This window comes from Falco naumanni, chromosome 4 (assembly GCF_017639655.2).
Source record: "Falco naumanni isolate bFalNau1 chromosome 4, bFalNau1.pat, whole genome shotgun sequence".
Lineage (NCBI taxonomy): Eukaryota > Metazoa > Chordata > Aves > Falconiformes > Falconidae > Falco > Falco naumanni.
In genome coordinates, this window is record NC_054057.1 from 5,986,225 (window position 1) to 5,994,240 (window position 8,016).

Below are 8,016 nucleotides of genomic sequence, written 5' to 3' on the forward strand. Positions count from 1 at the left end.
TAAGGTCCTGATCCTGCAAGTATTTATACATCTGCTCAGTATTATGCACCAAGGGTACTGCCACTGACCAACTGAGCCTTTTAAAGTCTTTAAAGTTAACTGTGTGCCTAAGTCTTTTGCTGAGTGACACTTCCAACAATACCTATGGACACATTGGGAGAACAAAATATATAGGTTAAATGATCCCTCATGCTTAGGCACTTTAATTTCCACCTAGATAAAATGAGAAGGTATGTGCAATTTACTTTCAAGGGAAATCTTGCTCACAAGATGGAAAGTGCTGTATAAAACCTGTTATTACTATGAGATTGCTATTTTATTTTTTTCCTGCAGCCAATTTGTTGAAAAAAAGTACTTTAATCATCCATGAAATTGTCTTGCAAGACAATTATGTTATGGTGTAATAACAGCTATGTTATGTTATGGACAAATATGTTGTGGTGTAATAACAGATATTACAGGGGAAATTACATGACCTGTAGTAACATATATTTGTATATATCTTCTACATGTGAAGATTTTCTTTTCTTCACATATATCAGATACCCTTTGTTATTACTGTTGTTTGGTGCCGGACATCAGGGAGGACCAAGATTGAAACCCTAAGAAGATGTACTTTTTTCCCCCCTCAAGTTAAACTCTGAAGAGAAGCTGACAGAGATTTAACGTAGTCTGTGATTGTTGTAATAACTCTTCAACAATGTCCTTTTCAGGAGAATTCCACAGAAGACAGCCCAGTGTGAACCCCCACATTGAATTAAGTTTTGCCAGTGCAACCTGAATGGAGAAGCATCATAAAAGAACCAGAGGTCCTGGGAAAATAAGAAGCATGAACACTGTCTCTCTGTTTTTTAGGAAGTGGGACAAGTAAATCTTTCTGCAAAGAAGTCCACAAAGAGATTTCTTGTTGCAAGGCACTGATTTTGGACAAACTGCCAAAGCTGAAGTTATTGACTCTTTATAGATACATAGTGATCCACAAGAACGGTAAAAAAAGAAAGAACAAGATCAAGCAGAAACATTTGAAGCATAATTGCCTGCTTCTTTTCTGGCTGTCAATAAAATCAGACTTTTTTGCTCCCGTTTAACTATTTAAGTGCAAAACTTCTGACTAGAGGTCTTGCTAACTGTTGTGCTGAAAGGCACTAAAGGCTGTCATCCAGACAATGTTTAACCCGAATAAACATTAGACCCCACTTAAAATCAGTGGTCTTCCAAGAATTCCTTCAGGCTCAGCGGAATATCCAAAACTCCTAGTCAAAACTGATCATTAATCAGAGGGGAGTAATTGCCCCAGACGCCCAACAGGCCAGAGAAAATTCACCATGGGTGCAGGGTTTTTCTGGTTGCAGGGAATGAGCCTGGTCACAGGGTTTGTCTCAGCTGGCTCCCTCTCTGAAAAAAAGCTGGAGCTTAGACCTCTTTACATTGCTATTATATTATAGGGAAGCCAATATCCCATGGCATATTCATTTAAATTAATTTAAATTGTAAATAAATAAACACGATTAGACCAAGGATTTGGCTGTTCTCTTGTCAGCTTGGGGGAAACAATGAGACAAGGTCCCCAAATAGTACCGCTGCCAGCTAACAACCTGGTAAACTAAGAGGACAATCTTGTGATGATAGTCACATTAGAAGTGCCTAAAATCATTAGAATTAATTTTAAAATGGTCTCTGGGAAGCAGCTGGGCAGAGACTTAGAGGAAGAGAATGAGAAAGAGAGAAAAGTGAGGACATTAAAATGGACTGATTAATAAAATATGAATACAGACAAAGCTGTGCAGCTGGGGTTTTACACTAGCATTTCAAAATAGCCATACATATTATTCTGCCTCTGGACCTATATCACTTTAAATCTTTTAGAAACATATTAAAATTACTCAAAGAGGGACCATTTTGAAAAGCTCCCTAGAGTTATGCAGGATAATTAAAAAGAGGTTCATTGTAAATCCTTCTGTCTAGTTCAACAGTATTATCTGCTTACAGACAGCCCTCTGAGGGCAGAGTTGCAGCCTTGATCTGGCAAAATTATTGTCCCGTGATGATGCATTGCTTGTGCTTACAGAAATGCAGCATGAACACAATAACAATGGATCTTGTATACGGATGCTAGCTACAATGTCAGGAGAAAAACATCAACTACATCATTGTTTATACTAATGAGACATTTCTGAAATAGCATTATTTATCTAAAACCAAGGACAGATCAGTTTCTAAAGCCAAGGAGAACAGGTAAGGGAAGAGTCAGCTGTAATTCAAATTTCCATTTTAGGACAGTTATCATTCTCTAGATCATGCAGAAGCATTATGAAAATAAGTGTAGAAATGAATTTGAGAGAGATGAGTGGTTGAAAACATTTGGATGGTAAGATCTCTGTGCATATATGAATTCAGAGGATCATGATCTTAGGAATAATATGATTCAATAAAAAACGGGGTGGAAAGAAATCTTTTAATTCATCTGGAACGATATACTAAAAAAAAAAAACAAACCCACCTTAAATTTGAAGTTCTTATTAGTCTAAGACATGTATCTGTACATGACCTGCAAAGAAGCAGATTTTTTAAGCAGCGTACCACTGTTCCCAGTTGGGCATGCAAAACTGCACTACATTTTGGAATAGCATCCACCCTGATGCAGAGGGCTGGCGCAGGCCCATACAATTTTCTTCCATTTAAGCCTTCAAGATAGAACTGAAGTGAGAACTTGATCTTTTCTTCACCCTAAAGTCAAAGAGTGACTTTCATCCCATTCCTTTTTTCCTGTCCCTTGGATTCACATACAAGAAGGGGTTGGGCAGCACTTCCGAAATGTGCTGAGGAATCTCCTCGTGGAGAGGCTGTGTGCACATATATTGTGTGCACTTTCAAGGCTGAGTCAAAAAATGACCCCTGCTACCACAGAACAGTGATGAAACAACATATTTGTTTTTATGAGAGATGCATAGGCCCTTCCATGCTTCTTACAGCTCAGTTTGAATTGTTGCTTTCATTATGAACCTATTAGTTCAGAGTTTTAACAGAGCCAAGCAGCTCTGCTTCAGGCTACTATTTGGCACACAACACCACCAGTACAAGAGTAATGGGTTTATTTGGACAGTTTAATAAAATTCTGTACCTCAACTGTTGCCAGGCTCAAAGACAAGCAAAAATGCACGTGGAGGTTTTCAGATTTTACAAACCATATTCAGATCACACAAGGCATCTTTGCCTTTAAAAGCTAACTACACAAAAAGATAAGAGTTCTCAATTTGAGGTAATTGCCTTGCCAAATTAGATGAAAAATATATTACAATATTGGCTGACATACACTGGATAAAAATAATGTTCAGAGACAGCACAGTCAACAGTTGAAATTCCATGGAATTTGGTTTTAAATATCTGTTGATGATTCAATAACAATGTGATTCATTTGACATGGCAGGGTATAACGATGAACTGCACGCTGTGCTCCCTTGTAAGGTGTTTTGAGAAGTGTCAGGGAACTCATGCTTCACACTGAAGTACTTGATGTAATTGTTATTGATTAAGAAAGATATGATTCAGTAACAAACTAAACATTTTTTGGTCATTACAGATCTTCAAAAAACAAATCTTCTAAAGTACTAATTGAGCCTAAAATTATTTCAAGAAAGAGGAGTTTGAAAGCTGCTGCAATATATATATAAGAAACATCATATACCACATACACTTGACTGGAAATGCATTTTCTTTTTCTTTTTTTTTGGTGGTAGTTATTCACTACATTTTCAGAACTGCGAATGAAGTATATTGGGAGCTGTAATGCTAAAAGCCTTGCGACTGAAAACTTTAATTTAGAGGCTTTGAATTAAATGATCGGATGACTCAGAAAACTGGTAATAGGCTATAAACTCCTTAACCACGATGGTGGTGAACTGCTTGTTCAGCGCCAACCTGGGCCCCACGTGACCAGCCAGGCCTTGTGGGGCAATCACCAGCCTGGGCTTCAAGTAGCCACTTCCCCACATTGCACGTGAGCCATCACAGCTTGGGCCTGTTGCACAAGCATTTTCCCAGTCTCGACAAAAGCAGGGTAGTGAAAAACACCAGTTAACCTGCTCATGAGCCATGCTGACCTATTGCTTGTTTATGCAACCTGTCAAAGTACTTCATCTGTGGCTACTACAAAGTATACATGTGCTAACTACCTAAGTATTCCTGGGCAGACTTTGCACTACAAAGCTCCCATGGCTCCCATGCCATCATCAGTGCCCAAGCCAGCTACTTTAAAGCTAAAACGGCTCCGTCTACATGAGCTACAGCCACCGTGAACAGCCCTATGCTCTAATGCCCAGGGATGCAGCATGCTTGTGTTGCTTGCTGCTCCTAAGTCACAGGGGCTGCTCGTCTGTAGGGACAGGAGGCACAGAGAGACAAGGGAAGCATCTCAGTTGTCTTTCTGGAACATGATGGTGACTTGTCAAGATTAGGATCGTGTTGGAGCAAAAGAAGGTAGCAAGGCTACATATTTTCTTGCTCGTTGGAATAAATAGAGAACTGTAAAACTTAGTTCCACTGACTTCAGGAAAGCTATTGGAGTCTATACCAGTATCTGCAACTGTTAGCTTTCATAAGCATTGAAACATATGCACAAAACCACTGCATTTATATTTTAGAGGAAAATTCTGTATTGAAAAAGGCGGCATATATTTTACGAAACAGCACGATTTCCACTGGCTGCATACCTCACAGTCCCTTTTGCTGCAGATTGCTGGCAGGGCTCTTCTGCACCTTGCATGGACACATGCTCTACTCTTGCATCCCCTGAAACAGTGGGGGATGAAGGAAAAGGAACTACTCCAGCTCAACTTTCTCAAAATGTATCTACATTCAAACCTCTTTGGCATTCACAAACAGGCTCCTTTACAAATGCCTGGCAATTACACTCACACCTATTTTTAGAGCTGTCTAACACACTTCAAAAAGCAGCAAGGAATGCAAAAAAACAGGACTACCATGTGTCACTTTCTTTAAAAAACAGCACTTGAGTTGCCATGTCTTACTACTTCACTGCTTGTAAGATGGGTGGTGTCATGCATGAGATTTTTCCAGGCACTGATTCTAGTGAAATTTAGTTTCTCAAACTATATTTAGTTCAGTTTCTTGGGAATGGGAAACCAGGAAATGGTGGGACAAGAAAACACACTGTTGGACAGAAGATGGAATATTTGAGAAACTTTAGCTCTCTGATACACTCCCCAGGGACAACTGTATGACCTGGGAAGCAATACCTTGCACTATAATGTCTTACACGACACGAAGCCCAAAACAGCCACTGAAAGAATGTGACACTGTACCACAGTTTAACAAGGGTTATTGCATTTTGACTATTTCATCTATAGGGATGGAGACTCTCCATATTTAACACACAATTTATTGTGCTTTCTGTGGACTTGTTGGCAATTATAAACATGGTTTCTTAGATACTGCCAAAAATGCTTGTAGGCTGATCATTAATAGTTTTTGTCATACAATATTTTCAAAACCAACATTCCAGTATAACCAGCACAAGTGAAGGAACACTTGGAACTACCCGCGGCAACCTAAGTCTCTTTTTGGCCCAGTTAAAATATAGGTTGGGATAGTCCAGTAGTCTTCCCCTCTAAGTGAACACAGAACAAGGAAGAGCTGTTTTGCATATGTGGAAATTCATGGGATTTCAATCAAAGGAGAGAAGAGGACTAAACAGGAAATGAAAATGGGCCTGTAATGCAGACTTGGAAGTACTTGGAAGAAATCCTTATTTTTCATGCTATCCAGGATGATGACAGAGCTTGGCCATCATTCGCAGCTGTTCTGGGATATATCACAATGAACAGAGATTAGCTGTTATTATTCAGCGTCTGCTTCAGTGTCCTCAATAACCTATAAAATTCTGATCTTTACCTAATTGAGATAGAAGGAGAAACAAACCAATAAATCTATTTTTATTATGATTATGTTATTATACCAGTCTGGGAGTAAATGAATGTTAAATATAATGCCTGGGAATACTAGCTAGTAATCTTCCAATTGTAAGAGTAGCTATTAAGAAGCAGACTGGGGTATAGAATTCTTGTTAAAAAAGATTATTTCTCTTAATCTTATGGCAATTGGAACAGCCATTTATTATTAGTCATTAGTGCCACCCATCACCAGCAGGGCCAGAGGTTGCCAGTGTAGTTGAAGCAGTGCTTAGCTCCTATCTTACATATAGCAGCAATTGAAAATACATTATACTATAGTGCTCCAAAACTAGTGTTGGTTTCTGATAAGCTTCATGATGGGACTAAAGGGGTCAGCTTTAACCTAGCGTGTGCTAAACAGTTTGGAATTTGAGAAACACCCTTCACTTCCATGTCCCAGTGCCCCTGGGGAGACCAGCAGAGGTTCAGTGTACCCTCTTCATAAAGGGAGGTGCTGGCTGAAATCCTCTGTAGCAGGCTTAGATCTTGCTTTCAGCCATGAACTTTGTTAATGTTTGAGGTACCCTGCTCTGCACTCACTTTTGCCCTCACAGTTAAGGCAGGGTGGTCTGCAGGTTGTGCATTTATGGGTGGCTTTCTTCTGTGCTTACCCTGTGAATTTTTATTACTGACACTGGGATGGGTGCTTTGACCTATTTTTGAAACTGGACATGTACAGATGTATTTTGAAACTGTGAATCTAAATAATAACCATGCATGATTAAGAGAAAGAACGAGGATTGCAGAAGAAAAAAAAACCCAAACAAAACAGCTGCTATTTAGTAGACTCCTCCTTGTCTCTATCCTCAGTGGTCCAAACAGAATCACTTGGCAGATCTATGCTGTGGAGAGCTGTGCTGGCCCGTAGACAGCTGTATGGCAAGGTGCCTGGCTTCCAGGCAGTTGATGCCTCCTTGCTACCAACTGCATCCACAAACTGGCCTCGACCCACCAGGGGTGGAAAGAACAGACTTGCTCCCAAAATCTGAACTGATGGAAGCCTGTGGTTTAGCAATAAAGCACCTTAGCCAATGTTATAACATGTAGTCATGACAGAGGCACAACTGCCCATTTTTGGCTGGGCTGCTATCCCATTTGATATGTCTGTTCATAGGCAAAGACATGTTCTGGCTGAACTAGGCAGATGCAGGTGGCCTGGGATCATCTCTGCACCTTCTCTCACTCTTTTCTCCACAGTAACTTGCTGTGGGTAGGGTTCTGTAAGACACTATTACTACTTACAAATAGCACCGTAAGTAGAAGAGATATTGGGGTACCAACTACATAAGGAGCAGTCTTGAACAACCATTTTAAGTTTATAGCAGAGAAGGAAGAAGGTTTTGAAATTTTTTTGTCACTGAATATTGGGATCTCTGCTTTCCACAGACTAATCGTGGCATATTGTAGCACAAGCCTTCCTTGGAAATGCTGAGACAACTGAGGATGGATGCCTCTCAGTGCATATTGGTATAATAGCTGTATAAAAAAGCATAAACATGTTACAGCTTGCATATTCACAATATCACTGATCTTGCATTTCTAGAAAAAAAAAAAAGGGGGGGGGGGGGGGGTAGGGGATGAGGGAAAAAGTTGTGGGGCTTCCTGAAGCTTTCAAGATCACTATTTTCCAATGGTGACGTTATTGTGAGTTTTTTAACACCGCTATAAGGCAAGTTGCCTGACAGTATTCTTGACTAAGCTGTACGGAAGAGAGGTATATTCATCCCTAATATTGGTGGCTGCCAGTTCTGTTCTGTATGTTCAGTAAATTAGTGCATAAAACATTTATTTTTAAAAGAAGCAGGTTGAGGACAATTAAATATTTAAACAGTATATTTTATAATATATACTGAAATGTGGAATATATTTCATAATATATACTCAACACTCATAATTAAAATTCAATGTTGAATCTTAACTGTACATGACTGGGGGGATTTGTTTTTTCAGGGCTGCCCTAATTATCATGTGCTTTTTCTTTTTCCGTACACCTATTGTAGAAATAATAACTGACGGGGAAAATCCTCCAATATTCATCCTCTCAGAA